At 37.3% G+C, this 18972-nt stretch overlaps 1 pseudogene; it reads left to right on the forward strand.

Moving 5' to 3' along the window:
- Positions 1–476: 476 nt before the first annotated feature.
- LOC113606372 (ferritin heavy chain pseudogene) lies at positions 477–1032 on the forward strand (annotated as a pseudogene).
- The last annotated feature ends 17940 nt before the right edge of the window (positions 1033–18972 follow it).

Below are 18972 nucleotides of genomic sequence, written 5' to 3' on the forward strand. Positions count from 1 at the left end.
TTGGGTTAGGTAAAGATTTCTTAGATGCAACACCAAAAGCATAACTCATAAAAGAACAAATTAATAAATGAACTTAATAAAAATTGTTCTTTGAAAACCCAAGACTAGGAGAAAATCTTTGCCAAGTACCACTCTGATAAAAAACTAGTATCTCGCACATGCAAAAAACTCTCATAACTCAACAATATGTAAACAAATAATCCATTTTTTAAAAAGTAGGCAACAGTTTTGAACAGACACTTCATCTAAGAAGATATAAGAATGGGAAATAAGCACAAGAAAAGATGTTCAATATTATTAGAGAAATGCAAATTAAAGCTACAATGCAATAGGGCAGAGGTTCTTTGCAGAAAGTCACTGTGGCTTCCTGTTTCAGTACCCCTTCTATGGAAACTAGCTAGCCTGCCACTTAGGGCCAGCCCTCTGACACTTCCTCATAGATCCCGCAGACCACCTCCAGGAGCCTACTTCCTGCCATGGTGGCCAGTTCCCCCTTGCAGGTTTACCAGAATGACTGCCAGGACTCAGAGGTCACCATCAACTGCCAGATCAAGCAGGAGCTCTGCATCTCCTATATCTACTTGTCCATGCATCTCTTACTACTTTGACTGTGATGACGTGGCTTTAAAGAACTTTGCCAAATGTTTTCTTCACCAATCTCATAAGGAGAGAGAACATGCTGGAAACTGATGAAGCTACAAGAACCAAGTAGATACCCAAAACTCCCATCAGGATATCAAGAAACCAAACTGAGACCACTGGGAGAGTGAGTTGAACGCAATGGAGTGTATGTTACACTTGAAAAATAAGTGTGAGTCAGTCAGTACTGGAACTGCACAGACTGGCATTAACAAAAACAGACCTACTTGTGTGATTTCATTGAGACATATGACCTGAATGAGCAGGTGAAATCCATTAAAGAACTGGGTGACCACTGTAATCAACTTGCCTAAGATGGGGGCCCTGGAACCTGGCACTACAGAGCCTGTCTTTGACAAGCACACCCTGGAAGACAGTGACCCTGAGGGCTAAGCCTTAAGTTGGCTTCTCCATAGCCATGGGGTGACCTCTTTGGTCACCAAGGCAGTGCATGCATTTGGGTTTACCTTTACCTTTTCTATAAGTTGCACCAAAACACCAACTTAAGTTCTTCCATTTGTAGTATTCTTTCAAATAAAACAATTAGGTACAGCACCCCCCAAAAAAAAACTACAACAAAATAACACTGCATAGCATACTTATTAAATGGCTAAAATTTTCAAAGCTGACCATACTAAGTGTTGATGAGGAAGTGGAACTCTTACTGGTAGAGATGTAAAATGGTAAAACAGCTTTGGAAAATAGGCAATTTCTTAAAATGTTAAGCATACACCTATCATCTGGCCTAGCACTTCCACTAGATCCTACCTAAGAGAAATGAAAGCACACATCCATATAGAGACTCGTACACAAATGTTCATAGGAACTTTATTTATAATAGCCAAAAATTGAAAAGAATTCAAATTTCCATTAATAGGTATGCATAAACTAAGTGATGTGGTTCACCCATTCAATGGAATGCTACTCAATAATAAAAATGGATGAAATATTTATCCATGTTACAGCAGGAAAGAGTTTCAGAATAATTATGCTGAGTGAAGGAAGTCAGAAAAAAAATCCTGTATGATTCCATTTTTATAAACTGAAAAATGCAAACTAATGTATTCTGACAGCAAACAGATCAGAGGTTGCCGGGAGAAAGAAGGTTAGGAGGTCCTGAAGGAAGGGATTATGAAGAAGTGCAAGAAAACTTCTGAGAGTGATAAATATGTTCATTACCTTGCAGGGGTGGTTCAAATTCTATACTTTAAATATGTGCAGTTTATGTACGTCAACTATGCCTCAATAAAGCTATTTTAAAAAGCTCTGAATGGCATAAACTTAGCACAGGTTTATCTCTAAATAAATCTTTTATTATTTTTCTTTTTTTATCTGCTTTCTTTTTATTAAATTAATTTTTATTGGAGTATAGTTGATTTACAATGTTGTGTTAGTTTCTGCTGTACAGCAAAGTGAATCAGTTATACTTATATCCACTCTTTTTAAGATTTGTTTCCCATATAGGTCATTACAGAGTATTGAGTAGAGTTCCTAGCTATACAGTAGGTTCTTTTTTTTTTTTAACTTTTTATGTTCTATTGGAGTATAGTTGATTAACAATGTTTTGTTAATTTCAGGTGTACTGCAAAGTGATTCAGTTATATATATATACATGTATCTATTCTTTTCCAAATTTTTTTCCCATTTAGGCTGTTACATAATATTGAGCAGCGTTCCCATGTTATACAGTAGATCCTTGTTGGTTATTAGTTCACATATAAATACATCTTTTAAATGAGGCTTTAAAAGGTTAGCCTAGCACAGGGTGAGAACACTGTAAGTAGCAGTGACTGCTTCCCTTGTTTTCCTGGGCTCTTGCCCTCTTCCCTTTGGGCATCTTGCTGCTCCCTAGCTCCTAGGTCCAAGGTCATGCAGGGTTGCTACTGCTATTGGCTTGCTCTTTCACTGCTCATCTTTTTCTCTCTAACATATATTTCTCAGACTTAGATTCTCATAATATCCTTTAAGAAAAGACATGTGTAAAACTGGTAAACACCCTTCTTTCATTTCCTCCTTTAAAAAAAACCACATCAGCTCCTAAAGTAAATAACATTGTTTTTTTTGTCTTTTGGTTATGTTTTGGGGTTTTTTTGGGGGGTGGTGGTGGGAATAAAAGTATTAACTTTAGCCTTCCGTTTGACATTTTAGAAGTGAGATAATTAGCGAAGTAAGCCTTCTTTCTAATGAAAATTGGTGTAAGCAGATAGATTTTATTAATTTAGTCAAGAAAATTGGAAAGTGAGACCTGGCCCATGGAGCCCAGCTGGTTCTTGACTAAATTTCAGCCCACAGTCAAACAGCCCCAAGTGACAAGGGTGTTTGCTGCACTAGGTTCATGGGCTTTAAGGACCCAAAATGCAAAGTCCACAAGATGAAGGTACTTCTCCATGGAAATCAGCCCTGCTTCTCCGTTTCTGTGTTAATGACTGTACATCTCTTCCCTCATAGGGCCCCTTTCTTTATCTCTTTCTGTGTGACTGTGTGTGGTCTCCTTTTGTGTCTATTTCCCTTCCCTCTTCTTTGACTCTATTAACTATATCATGAAGTTAAACTTTGTTTTTATTATTTTATTTATTGAATGGAATGTTTGAATCTTCTTCCTTAGAAGCAGATGGATGGCATATTTTTACTCCTCTCCAAAAACCACTCCAATTACAATGCAACTAATAAAATCTAGGGTTTTTTTGCTTTTTAGTTATATGTACTTCAATTTGCTTTTTTCTGTGCTAGTGGCTCTGCTCTCCCCCCTCTTTCCTTGACAGCAATAATGCTGTTGTAAAGTCATAATTTGGTGAATTATTGTAGTTTATAGACTTATTTGTAGGTGGTGTCAAGAGCATTACAATACAGTTGACAGCATATGTATTTGCTATTTTTCCCTTTAAATTTGTTTTGCCTATTTTGATTGCTAACAAATATTTTATCAGTAAAATAAAACTAATTATATGCATTTTTTAAACTTGCTTATTTAACAAAATTATTATAATCTTCAAAACTGACTTAACAAAATAAATTTTGATTATGAAATCAGTAGGAGTCAATAAGAAACATCAGTTTTTTTATATTGCTTTGGCCAGTTTTCTCATCTTTGGATGAGTGGGTGATTGTGACCACACCATTTGAACTGAGAGGACACCAAAGACTAGTTTTAGATATTCAGTTTCGTACAATAGAAGATCCTTGAACTTCTAAGAAAGTTTACTTCATAAACTATGGCTTATCATCTATGAGTCTGGTATTCTACCAAATAAAACATGAAGCCATGGATAATGGACCTTATCAACAATTAAAGTGCAGTGTGAAATACAGAGTGAGGCAAATGAGAGAAAGATTACAAGAGTTTTGAAAACATTAAGCAAAAATATTCTAAATTGATTTAGTCAATTCTGTAAGGAAATTAGAAAAGAAAGACTGCTTGAAATCTTGAGCCTCTGATTCTATATTATTTTAATCGTAGAAAATAAACAGTACACGACAGGGGAATTTCCTTTGAAATACAAGTTGGAGAGAACTTCTTTTGCAGTTCCTTTATTGTATCATCATCTCTTTCCAATTCTGCTCTTACTTCATGACTTCCCGATGAAAAGCAGTTATAAAATTTCCAGAATTACGCCCACCTGCAGCAACAAGATTTAAAAATGGGAGTATTTACAGAAGGAGAGTTCAGCCACATTCACACTGACCTCTGGGGATATAAAACAGCCTCTAGTAACAAAGAGAGGCAAGGCTTCTTCAACAATAGACAACCATTTAGAGGGAGCTCTCACCTGTATCCCTCTCTAACCCATGCGTTTCCTGTCCCTGTGAAAAAACAAGGCTGTTTGAGCAATGAATACTCCTCTATGAATAGACCAAGTGGCTGATAGAGTTTACACCAGATTTGGAACAAGAAATGGCCACCAGTGGTACGAGGAGGAATCACAAGAGTAGCTCAAGTTAGAGCAGATGTTGGCCTTGGTTGTTTCCATATTGCAGTGAACACTCACTGTGCAGTGAGAAGTAGCCAGCAGGCAAGGCACACTTTCCCTGCAGTAGCTGTACGATCTCCCAGTGAGACTCTAATTCCTCACACTGGCCTGGGAAGAGGACCTAGAGCCTGGAGCCTTCCCTAGGATTCTTAAAAGACAACCTCTAGGCAGCAAGTGTGCATCTTCTCTTTTGCTGCCAAAAGTCAGCACTAGGCTGAGAAGGCCAGGACAGAGGCATTCAGGCCTTGGACTCTTGAGTAGAGACTCAGCCAGAATCCTTTACTGTGTAGTCTTGTTTGCCTTTATAAGGTCAAGCAAACAGCTTCCACTCCTGCTACTGCCATCCAAGCTGCCCCCTTGACGCTAGGGCAGCTTTCCATAATATATATTTCCTGAATATATTTATGCATGTCTTTGCATATAAGTAACTTGAAAGTTTTAAGGAAAATGGACCACTAATTGAACTAAATAATTTCAATTTCCATGAACAAACAGTCTTAGACTTAGTTTTATAATGAGTTTAATATAGGTCATGTGGATTAATCATGCTCATGATGACTTTTATTTCTTATGACTAAAATGTACAATTGCCAATCAAGCTGATAAGTTCAGAGAATTAAATTTTCCTGTGGTTTAATTTTCTTTTCCTTCTTCTGTGACTAGACTTGGTATCTAATATATATCAGAATGTTATTTTCTAATATAAAGCACAAAAACATCTAGAGTGTTGAATACCATTATTCAAATAATGTTTAAAAAATTGCTTCCATCTTTCCCAGGAAACAGACTCTGAGACAGAAATTTGTGTGCAAGTGATTAATTAATGAGCACTCTTGGGAGAAACACCTGTGAGTGTTGAGAAACACTGCAAAGAGAGGAGGAGTTGAACCACGATTCTGTTGTAACGGAGGCCTCAGCAGATCCTCTAGAGCGGAGGTGACCCTTCAGAGTTGTCCTAAATCAGTTTGGACACCTATCTTGACTACCTTGGATGTAGGCTACTCCCAGGGAACAGGTGTTACCTTGGGTGAGGCAACTTCCTTGTACAAAGGGCAGTGTTCACTAGAGATTATCATATTAAGTGAAGTAAGTCAGACAGAGAAAGACAAGTATCATATGATATCACTTATATGTAGAATCTAAAAAACGATACAAATGAACTTATTTACAAAACAGAAACAGACTTAAAGACTTCAAAAACAAATTTATGGTTACCAAAGGGGAAAGGTGAGGGGGTAGGGATAAATTAGGAGGTTGGGATTAACATACACACACTATTATATATAAAAATAATAATCAACAAGGACCTATTGTATAGCACAGGGAACTCTACTCAATACCCTGTAATAACCTATATGGGAAAAGAATCTGAAAAAGAATATATATATGTATATGTATAACTGAACCACTTTGCTGTACCTCTGAAACCAATGCAGCATTGTAAATCAATTATACTCCAATATAAGATTAAAAATTAAAAAACAAAATAGATAAACAAGGATCTACTGTATATTCAATATCTTATAATAACCTATAAAAGCTTCTTTTCGGATTTGCTGTACACCTGAAACTAACACAACATTGTAAACATTTAATACTTCAATTTAAGAAATAGTTTAAGAAAGGTGAATTAATAAAAAAATTATCATAAAAAAGGGCAATGTCCAGAGAGGAACTCACTAAGAACCTTCAGCAGTCAACGCCCCAGCATCTGGAAGGATGAGTGCCTCAGCCCTTGAGGGGTATCTGGACTGACAGACCATAACATTCACTATACCTCCCACAGACACCATGTTGAAGACACCCTAAGACAGATCTAGATCCCAGCCTCACCCTATTTAAGGAAAACATTTGTTTGGACACACTGATATATTCTATATCAAACCACAGTATATTATCTTGTTGAGTCTTAAATACTGGAAAACTTTCTGGTTAGATTGTACCTATAGTGAAAACATAAGTATTTTGGAGTATACATGTGATACGGTGTTTTTCTATGTCAGAAGGCAGTTTTAGTTTATTTTTCAATCTTACAACTATCTTTTGGAAGTCTAATTTTGATTCTGTGTTGTATGAATTGCAATTATTGTGAACATTCTCTTATTATTCTAGCATTGTACATAGTTGCCTATTTTCCAGGCAACTTGAGATATCTTGCGTGAGAAAAGATTTTATTTTCAATCTGAAGTGTCACATTGTTATAAAAAAATGAGTCTTGAATCTTTGAAGAGCAGTCTAGTTCTATTTGTATTATTAATTCAACAAGTCAGGATTCTGAATGTGAACGTTTCAATTTTTGTAAAATTAAATTACAATACTGTCTGAAAAGTTAAAATTAAAGGAAAGGATATGTCATTTTGAATGATATTTGTTTAAGATAACTTATATTAGAAGTCAGTTAGTATATAAAGCAGTGCAAACAAGAAGATCAGCGTAAAACAGAGGCATAATGTTGATTTTGTGGAACATCAAACAGAAATCGTGAAGCACGATCATTAAAAGAAGTTACATCAGAATGATAGTATATGTGGCATATACAATTATAGAAACAAGTGTACTTAAAAGTTACTATACTTGGTGCAGGATCCAGGTGATGAACATAAATCAATCTGTGTTACAGAAAAAGAAAATTTTACTACTAATTAACAGCAATCAGTGAAGAAATAAAGCCAAAGGGAGTTTTGAATACATATAGACAAGTAAGGAGAACATTTCAGGTGAAGGAATTAGCAGTAGAACCTGGGAAATAGAATCCATCTAGAAAAGTCAGTCATGACTGAAGATAAATTATGATTAATATATTCACCACCATAGGAATATTAATATATTAGTGTTTTCTGGTGTTCACCAGACCTTGCTTTTTTTGCCTACTTTATTTTCTTAAAATATATCTTTTTTTTTCTCCAGAGAGATTGCTATTACTGATCTTTGAAAAAACTCATGGGAAGTGGTTTTCTCCTTTCTTAGGGTTGCATTTAAATCATCCTGAGATTTTTCTAATTGGACGCATGTTTGGCTTCTGAACAAAGAACAGGATAACCCGTCACCTGAGGCTATAACAATGATTCATTTGCACTAAGATGATTAAGGAATGCTTATATTTTAGCTAAAAGTCAAGAATCCAATGTTGAATATCAATGATTTTTCATAAATCTGGAAGATACTTTACCTACAATTTTCAAAATTAGTTTTGGGGGTTGGGAGAATATCCATGAGAGAGATCAAATGTATGCATCATGGGCTTTTTATTGACTGTCAGTGTTCTTTCAGTGACCCAATGAGACTCACTGCATAAAATCAGGCTATACCATAAGAGATAACAATGAAGAAAGAGCATCATCACTAAAGAAACTTACCTCCCAAAAGCCCTTACCCACAATTTCTCTAGGCTGAACATTCAGTCCAGGTGAACTGATATGCCCAGGGTTTCCCAGCATATCTGGTTTCCCACATCAGCATCCCCCAGACTGACTTCTGATTCTAGCCATATCTGCACTGCACAGTTCCAGGTGACTTCAGGCTCACCTCAGCTAACACTGTCCTATCCAGGGTACATGCTCTCTACTTATGGGCTTCCTGCATTCAAGTGCAACATAGGGGTTGGAGGGGTAGTTTTAATGCCCAGAGGCAATCCTCAACTGAGGAGGGATAGGAACTGTTGGGTAAATGCCCCATCTTCCTCCAATTTTTCACAGGGGACAATTCTGGGAGGCATTGTGAACATTTCCCAGTCAGTCCAAGAGGAATTAAGCCAATTGCCCAAAACAGCAACCTTAATCATACACCTTTAGGTCGAATATTCCTCCTTTCCTGCCTCATTTCCCTCTTTTTCACTTCTCCCAGGGACCAGATTCCAAATAAACTAACAGCAGCCAAGTTCTTGTCTCTGCTTTCCTTTTGGAGGAACCCTGATTCATATACTTCTGACTGTTATTATTGTCATCATTATGTTATTTATCTCATGTGAAAAATGAGTCATCTCAAAATCCTTCCTGCTTAAATTTGACAAATATTAAGTTTTTATGTGTACTTTTGTCTATTTTGTTCTACTGACAAATTTATGTATTGTTTGGAATTGTGTTTGTTTTATAATACATTAATATATATATTAAAGCATATTTTCCTTCCATTTTTCCTCCTTGTAGAGATATTTGTGGTTCTTAGTAACTTATTTTTTCATAAGAATTCTAAATTAATTTTATCCAATTCCAAGATAACTCACATTGTGATTGCAGTAAATGATTTCAGAATTTGCATTAAATTTACATATTAATTTGGAAAGAATTGCATTTTTAATATTATGTTGTTTCATTCAGAAATGAAATATATTTTCTCAAGAGTCTCAGTTCATTTGGGATGCTATAACAAAATACTGCAGACTGAGTGACAACCGAAATTCATTTCTCACAGTTCTAGAGTTTGGGAAGTCCAAGATCAAGACACCAGCAGATTCAGTATCTAGTGAGGGCCCTCTTCCTGGTTCATGGACCATTTTCTCTCTGTAACTTCACATGGTTACTGGTGGGTCAAAAGGCTAGGAAGTTCTCTGGGGTCTCTTTTAGAAGGACACTAATCCCATTCATGAGGACTCTACCCTCATGACCTAATCACCTCCCAAAAGTCTCCCCTACTAATATCATCATATTGCAGGTTAGGTTTCAACACATGAATTTTGGGGGAACACAAATATTCAGTCTATAGCACCAAGTGTTCATGTATCACTATTATATAATTTTCTTTAAATTCCTTACCTTTCTTACATAATATATTCCTAGGTATTATTTTTTCATTTGGGTTGTTATTATTAATTGATATTTGTTTTTCAATTTGGATTTTTAACTGGTTGCTAATATAGAGAAAGTCTGTTTTGTAAGTCTTTTTTTTCTTTTATCTGGCTACTTTACTAAATTTCTTATACAGTCTTCTATGTACTCTGAGCATATAACCCTATCATATGTATGTATAGGTAACTTTGCCTTCTCTTCTTTAATATTGATTATTTCTATTTATTTTCTCATTGCATTTGTTAGAGCCTCTCAAATGATATTGAATTATAGTAGTAATAGCAGGTATCACTTACATAGCTTTTATTTTTAGTAGAAATTATCTCAGTTTTTAATTATTTTCTACACTGGAGTTTTGGTAGCAAGCTTTTTATTATATTTAAGTAGTTATCTTCTATTTCCATTTTATGTAGAGTTTTTATTATGAGGTTTAACAAAATTCCAGGAATTGAGGGAGTGAGGTGGGGAGAATTCCTCATGGCTGTACACAGAGGGGAAGGAGGCAGTAAAACGGGAGAGTTTGGTGGAAATAAAATTACTTAGCAAGGTTGCAGATGAGAAGTGTTACATATGAAGTTTACATGTGGAAAGAGACTGGCCTGAGGAAGAGGTAGAATCTCTCGCTGGCCAAGCTGAAAGGAGGGAAGGCAAGGTGCTTGAAGACCCAGAGAATCTCTGACTTGAAGAAAGGAGATGTTTTCTTTCCTTGTAAACTACCTTGTCTCTTTTTAAGAAAAATTTGGGTGTAAACTAACATGGGCAGACAAATAGGGCTTATTTTAGGTTTGAGACTGGTGGGTATGAATGATGCTGTATGACTCAATAGAGTGATCACAGACTGGCAGACAGGGAAGCTTGAAGGAATAAAGAAAAAGGGCAGATTAGCGAGAGTGCATACAAAGGGGCTGGTGGGAGTAAAGATGCTATGGTGAAAGAGGGTGATGTCAAGATGCTACATGAAGCTGGGTGTCAGTGACTTAGCAGGGTGATGGTGAGTGAAATTAAAATCAGAGGACTCCAAGGCAAGAGTTTTTAAAGAGCTGTTAACATGGAGGTTGAAGTAAATCTAAGTTGATGGTAGAGACTTCAAAAAGAAAGAACAAAAATAAACTAGGTGGTGAGTCACTGAGGAAACTAAGATGACAGAGATGAGTGTGGGTACAGGTATTAATACTAGATGATAAACTTAAGTAAATATTAATTGTGGTCTTCGCTAAGGCAGTGGGGAGCTACTCGTGGGTTAGAATGAGAATACAACAGGCTAATAAATGCACAGGTAGATAGTAGGGAATTGCAGAGCAAGAGAGGAACAAGTGTTCAAGAGGAGCCTGCAGGTGGGCAAGGCAAGTGAGGATAAGAAATAAAGGAAGGAGATGATTTCGAGTTAGTTTGAAGTCACATGTTAATTGTATCAGAGAGTTTAATGATTATGCTGTATGTTATCAGTGGAGGGCTGAGTAGTCCCTCCAGTCCCAAAGATCTAAATAAAACTTTGTGGTGTGTGGCTTCTAAAACCTTGTTTTACAGTAGGCATAGGGGTTTAAAGATTCTTCTACTGGCTCAGTGGTTAAGAATCCGCCTGCCAATGCAGCGGACAAGGGTTTGAGCCCTGGTCTGGGAAGATCCCACGTGCTGCGGAGCAACTAAGCCCGTGCACCACAACTACTAAGCCTGCGCTCTAGAGCCCATAAGCCACAACTACTGAGCCAGCGTGACACAACTACTGAAGCCCGTGCACCTACCCGTGCTCTGCAACAAGAGAAGCCACCGCAATGAGAAGCACTCCCATTGCAGCTAGTCCCTGTTCACCGCAACTAGAGAAAGTCCACATGCAGTAACAAAGACCCAATGTAGCCCAAAAAATTAATTAATTAATTAAATTAAAAAGAAATTTAAAGATTCTTTTACTGGTCTTGTGTGTGTGTGTGTATGTGTGTGCATATGTCTAGGTGTGTTAGGGTTGCCAGATTTAGCAAATTAAATACAGACTACCCAGCTAAATTTAAATTTCAGAAAACAAAGAATAATTTTTTAGTATATGTATGTCCCATGCAATTGAGCATATTTCACAGGCCATATTTGTACTAATTTTTTGTTATTTATCTGAAATTCAAATGTAACTGCTGTGGTTCTGTGTACATATGTAGGCAGGTATCGGGGATATGAGCTGAGATATCCTTTCAAACTTAATATCTTAAAAGAACAGCTCAGAATAAGTCATGAGAAATCTTATCGCTGTATATTTTCCTAATCATTATAAATTTAACAGGCAATGGAATTTACATACATGGAATTTGTTTCCGATTTTTTAAAAAAGGTTTCCAAGGTTCAAGCATAAACAGAGGAATTTGTTCTTTAATAATAGCTTCTATAGTTAAACTTTTCATGTACTTCCTCACACCAACCCCTCTCAAAGACCAACCTAAAAAGAATTTTCTTTCAAAGGAAAATGTCATATTAGGATTTTGAGAAATTTATGACCTTTTAATATTTAGAAACTCACATTGGAATTCTTGCACCGTTCAATGATTATATTGCTGTTATCAACCTATAAAATTCAAATATAATTGAAGAACTACACACATGATTTCCTCATGTGAATGGAAAGGTTATATTTGCAATTCAACCCATTCATTAAAATTATAGTCAAATTTTCATGAGATTAAAAAAATTCTGTAAATATAATGGAATTATTTACTTAGATTCTACTTTTTAAAAAATTGAAGGTGCCAAAAATTATGTGAATTGGGACAAAACAGAAGCCTGGAGTTTGTTTTCTAACCATGGCTTGTGGTCCCTTCACATGATACTCCGCATCTCTACTCAGAGAAGAATGTGGTTCTGATGAGCACATGGACTGGGGTATCGTCTGGGGCTAGTTTTTAGCACTCCAAACATGTGAGTGGCTGAAGTTAAATCCAGAAGTCCTTAGAAGTGTGTTTTGTGTGTTTACATAGCAGTTCTCAGTGGCATCCATCTTCCTTACACCGGATGGTCCAACCCACTGAAGTAGCATCTCTGTGATGTTAGATTTAATAGTCTTTACTGGAGATTGCCTCTGCTTCAAGGTCCTGCCTGGTGTCTGCAAGCCCTCTTTGCCTCTCAGATGAGCCACTTGGTATCTATATGCCATCACCTCCACTCCTCTTCACTCCCTCTTCCCTGTGGGTTGAGAGCTGTGTCCTGACTCCAGATGGCAGGCAGGGGAACTGCAGGCACTCGAACTTGGTACTCTGTGATTTGGAAACAAAGCACCTTGAAGCTTATGTATCTTCAACATTTACCATGTGAATCCATGGTTCTTTATGGTTTCACATCCATTGTGAAATGACACAAAACCTCCCATGGTAAATTATATTATTCACAGATTACAGATAAGGGGACTGAGATCAAAATGGAAAAGACAAAGAAACTAACATTTACTGAGCATTTGCTATGTGTCAGGCATTTTACAAACATCCTCTCATTTAATTCTCACCACAAACCTAAGAATTATGTGTTGTAAGAGGCAGGAGTTACAACATATATTTTACAGATGAAGAAATGTGCTCAGAAGAGTTAAGAAACTTGTCCAAGGACATACAGCTAACAAGTGGTGGAAGAAGAATTCAAATGAAGCCTTATAATTCTAAAGCTCATGCTTGTTCCATTTCACAATGGTTCTCCATGGAAGTCAGTTAGCTTGTCTAAGTTTACTCACCTAGGAAATGGGGGATATAGGATTCAAACTTAGGTAGGTCTGACTCCAAAGCCCATAAAAAATAGCATTTAAAACAAACTTATGGTTACCAAAGGGGAAAGGAGGGGAGGGAGGAATAAATTAGAAATTTGGATTAACAGATACACATATATACATATAACTGAATCTCTTTGCAGTACACCTGAAACATCGTAAATCAACTATACTTCAATAAATAAATAAATAGCATTTAATGGGGCTGATTAGACCATTCAAAAAATGTTGCTGTCTGTAGTAGATCCAAAAAAGAGCACTACAGCTCTTGTCATTAGTAAGTTCTAAAAATGTGTGTGTGTGTGTGTATGTGCGTGTGGTTTTGGGAATACACTGAGCACATTGCCTTAAAAAAGATGTTAAGAGGTCTACCACTAACTTCCTCCTTCCCCAAGCATTAGTGCTTAAAGTCCATTGAGTGAACCTTGGTGTTTGAATATAACTACTTTATTCACACAGCAATGGGGTTAGGCTGATGCCATCCCTCTAATGAGTCATGCAGCTCAAGCACAGGCTTAAGATCCTAATGGATTTCTTAAGCAGCAGTACTCAGTGTCCAGAGATAGTACCAGATATGCTTCTTAAAGGATGGAGTATGGGTAGGTGGGAGTCATTTCATGGGAGTAAAAGGTTGGAAGAAACTTGGCTTCTAGTTTTAGCTTTGAGACTAATAGACTGTGGGATCTTGGGCAGACTGCTTAACCTGTGTGGGCCTTTAGTTTCTTTATGTAGATGGGGGCTGGGTGGGCCATGTCTTTATGTTCACCTATATTTAGCATTCATTATATTATGACTTAGTGATATTTTCTGCATTTTGCTTTCACCTGTTAAGAAGCAAAATCATCTGCAGTGGCTCTACAGTTATGATGGGATTTCTTTAGAAAGCAGAGTCAGGGAAGTCATGGGGAAAATGGTATGGCAGACAGGATTGACCTTTGAGTCAATCCCATATCTTCTCCTGGCCTCAAGTACCCAGCAACAGCAGATGTCTTGCCTGCTTTTACCATATCTCCCAGATCTGCTCCTTTGCAGGCAGCTTTCCATTGACAGACTTTCCTAGCGGGCCCTTGCTTGCTTCATATACTCCCTCCAGACCAGTCTGTTCTGGACCTCATCCTGGGTCTCACACAGAGGTAATATTCACAGTGATTCTAGCCCTAGGGGAAAACTATTTGGGTTTTAATCTTGGCCTGATCATCTCTCAGCTGTGTGGTATCTGGAAGATTACTTCACATTTCTGTGCTCCAGTTTTCTTACCTGTAAAACAGGGGAGATGATGGTGCTTACCTCACTAGCATGTCATGTGCATTAAATGTGTTGAAAAGTGTAGAAAAATTCAGCAGAATGCCTGACATATAGTAAATGAAAAATGTATATTATATAACAAATAGGATTAGAAGCTTCTGGGCGACTGATATAACATGTTAATTAGAACTAATGTACTCATGGATGGCTACGACTATACATTTTTCCTATCCCTAAAGATGAATGTGCATTTTCCCACTTTTGTATATTAATGAAATGAATGGCTTCATGGGGATTACCGGCATTATGGCTTACTATTAAGGCAGATATATTGGGTGAATACCCTTTCAGCAATCCTAAGATCACACCCCATAAGCTCCCTTTGAATCATGGGACTGGCTCTGAGTATACAGTTGACAGTACTGGGCAGAAGGCTGCCCACGCTTGCCAGCACTCCTGACAAGAGTGATCAAGAGTTACTACAAGAACCACCAGAGATACATTTCTTACCACTCCTTTGAAAAGTTGTTAGAGTGGCACTAGATTTGTTTACACCCACACACATACACACTAAATACTAGAGTCCTCTCTAGGGTACTAAAAGAACTATGAGAGCATCATAGGGCATTAAGACTCCCTCTTGCTAGAGAACCAGAATCACAACTAACTGATGAACAATCATTGACAGGAAGACACTGAAACTCACCGAAAAAGATACCCCACATCCAAAGACAAACGAGAAGCCACAATGAGATGGTAGGAAGGGTGCAATCACAATAAAATCAAATCCCATAACCACTGGGTGGCTGAATCACAAACTGGAGAACAATTATACCACAGAAGTCCACCCACTGGAGTGAAGGTTCTGAGCCCCACGTCAGGCTTCCCAATCTGGGGGTCCAGCAACGGGAGGAGGAATTCCCAGAGAATCAGACTTTGAAGGTTAGTGTGATTTGATTGCAGGACTTTGACAGGACTGGGGGAAGCAGAGACTTCACTTTTGGAGGGCACACACAAAGTGGTGTGGGCATCAGAACCTAGGGGGAAGGAGGAGTGACCCCATAGGAGACTGGACCAGACCTACCTGCTAGTGCTGGAGGGTCTCCTGTAGATGTGGGGGGTGGCTGTGGCTCACCAATGGGACAAGGACACTGGCAGCAGAATTTCCGGGAAGTACTTCTTGGCACAAGTCCTCCCAGAGTCCACCATTAGCCCCACCAAAGAGCCTGTAGCCCCCAGTGCTGGGTTGCCTCAGGTCAAACAACCAACAGGGAGAGAACTCAGCCCCACCCATTAACAGAGAAGCAGATTAAAGTTTGACTGAGCTCTGCCCACCAGAGCAACACCCAGCTCTACCCACCACCAGTCCCTCATATCAGGAAGCATGCACAAGCCACTTAGATAGCCTCATCCACCAGAGGGCAGACAGCAGAAGCAAGAAGAACTACAAGCCTGTGGAACGAAAACCACATTCACAGAAAGATAGGCAAAATAAAAAGGCAGAGGACTATGTACCAGATGAAGGAACAAGATAAAACTCCAGAAAAACACCTAAATGAAGTGGAGATAGGCAACCTTCCAGAAAAAGAATTCAGAATAATGATAGTGAAGATGATCCAGGACCTCAGAAAAAGAATGGAGGCAAAGATCGAAAAGATGCAAGAAATGTTTAACAAAGATATAGAAGAATCAAAGAACAAACAAACAGAGGTGAACAATACAATAACTGAAATGAAAAATACACTAGAAGGCATCAATAGCAGAATAACTGAGGCAGAAGAACGAATAAGTGACCTGGAAGGCAGAATGGTGGAATTCACGGTTGTGGAACAGAATGAAAAGAAATGAAGACAGCCTAAGAGAACTCTAGGAGAACATTAAATGCACCAACATTCGCGTTATAGGGGTCCCAGAAGGAGAAGAGAGAGAGAAGGGACCCGAGAAAATATTTGAAGAGATTATAGTTGAAAACTTCCCTAACATGGGAAAGGAAAGAGCCACCCAAGTCAAGGAAGTGCAGAGAGTCCCAGGCAGGACAAACCCAAGGAAGAACACTCTGAGACACATAGTAATCAACCTGACAAGAATAAAAGACAAATGAAAATTATTAAAAGGCACAAGGGAAAAATGACAAATAATATAAAAGGGAACTCCGATAAGATTAAGAGTTGATTTCTCAGCAGAAACTCTATAAGCCAGAAGGGAGTGGCACGATATATTGAAAGTAATGAAAGGGAAACACCTACAACGAAGATTACTTTACCTGGCAAGGATATCATTCAGGTTCAATGGAGAAATTAAAAGCTTTACAGACAAGCAGAAGCTAAGAGGATTCAGCACCACCAAACCAGCTCTACAACAAATGCTAAAGGAACTTCTCTAAGTGGGAAACACAAAGAAGTAAAGGACATACAAAAACAAACCCAAAACAATTAAGAAAATGGTAATAGGAACATACATATTGATAATAACCTTAAATGTAAATGGATTAAATGCTACAACCAAAAGACACAGGCTCACTGAATGGATACAAAAACAAGACCTATATAAATGCTGTCTACAAGAGATGCACATCAGACCTAGGGACACATTCAGACAGAAAGTGAAGGGATGGAAAAAGATATTCCATGCAAATGGGAATCAAAAGAAAGCTGAAGCAGTAATACTCATATCAGATAAAATAGACTTTAAAATAAAGAACGTTACAAGAGACAAGGAAGGATACCACAAAATGATTAAGGGATCAATCTAAGAAGAAGATATAGCAATTATAAATAAATATGCACCCAACATAGGAGCACCTCAATCCATAAGCCAAATGCTAACAGCTATAAAAGAGGAAATCGATAGTAACACAAAAATAGTGGGGGACTTTAACATCTCACTTACACCAATGGACAGATCATCCAGACAGAAAATTAATAAGGAAACACAAGCTTTAAATGACACAATAGACCAGATAGATTTAATTGATATTTATAGGACATTCCATCCAAAACCAGAAATTACCCTTTCTTTTCAAGTGCACAAAGAACATTCTCCAGGATACATCACATCTTGGGTCACAAATCAAGCCTCAGTAAATTTAAGAAAATTGAAATCATATCAGGCACCTTTTCCGACTATGCTATAAGATTAGAAATAAATTACAGGGAAAAAAATGTAAAAAACACAAACACATGGAGGATAATCAATACCCTACTAAATAACCAAGAGATCACTGAAGAAATCAGAGAAGGAAATCAAAAAATACCTAGAGACAAATGACAATGAAAACATGATGATCCAAAACCTAGGAGATGCAGCAAAAGCAGTGCTAAGAGGGAAGTTTATAGCAATATAATCCTGCCTCAAGAAACAAGAAAAATCTCAGATAAACAATCTAACCGTACAAAAGAACTAGAGAAAGAAGAACAAACAAAACCTAAAGTCAGTAGAAGGAAAGAAATCATAAAGATCAGAGCAGAAATAAATGAAATAGAAAGAAAGAAAACAATAGCAAAGATCAATAACGCTAAAAGCTGGTTCTTTGAGAATATAAACAAAATTGATAAACCATTAGCCACACTCATCAAGAAGAAGATGGAGAGGACTCAAATCAATAAAATTAGAAATGAAAAAGGAGAAGTTACAACAGACACTGCAGAAATACAAAGCATCATATGAGACTACTACAAGCAACTCTATGCCAATAAAATGGATAACCTGGAAGAAATGGACAAATTCTTAGAAAGGTATAACCTTCCAAGACTGAACCAGGAAGAAATAGAAAATATGAACAGACAAATCACAAGTAATGAAATTGAAACTGTGATTAAAGATCTTCCAACAAACAGAATTCCAGGATCAGATGGCTTCACAGGTGAATTCTATCAAACATTTAGAGAAGAGCTAACACCTATCCTTCTCAAACTCTTCCAAAAATTGCAGAGGAAGGAACACTCCCAAACTCATTCTATAAGGCCACGATCACCCTGATACCAAAACCAGACAAAAATACTACTAAAAAGTACAGTCCAATATCATTGATGAACATAGATGCAAAAATCCTCAACAAAATACTAGCAAACAGAATCCAACAACATATTAAAAGGATGATACACCATGATCAAGTGGGATTTATCCCAGAGATGCAAGAATTCTTCAATATATGCAAATCAATCAATGTGATACACAATATTAAGAAATTGAAGGATAAAAACCATATGTTCATCTCAGTAGATGCAGAAAAAGGTTTTGAGAAAATTCAACACCTGTTTATGTTAAAAACTCTCCAGAAAGTGGGCATAGAGGGAACCTACTTCAACATAATAAAGGCTATATATGACAAACCCACAGCAAACATCATTCTCAATGGTGAAAAACTGAAAATATTTCCTCTAAGATCAGGAACAAGACAAGGCTGTCCACTCTCACCACTATTATTCAACATAGTTTTGGAAGTCCTAGCCACAGCAATCAGAGAAGAAAAATAAATAAAAGTAATACATATTGGAAAAGAAGAAGTAAAACTGTCACTCTTTGCAGATGACATGATACTATACATAGAAAATCCTAAAGATGCCACCGGAAAATTACTAGAGCTAATCAATGAATTTGATAA

This window comes from Aethalodelphis obliquidens, unplaced genomic scaffold (genome assembly GCF_003676395.1).
Source record: "Aethalodelphis obliquidens isolate GAN/ISIS:26980383/991018 unplaced genomic scaffold, ASM367639v1 scaffold3, whole genome shotgun sequence".
Classification (NCBI taxonomy): domain Eukaryota; kingdom Metazoa; phylum Chordata; class Mammalia; order Artiodactyla; family Delphinidae; genus Aethalodelphis; species Aethalodelphis obliquidens.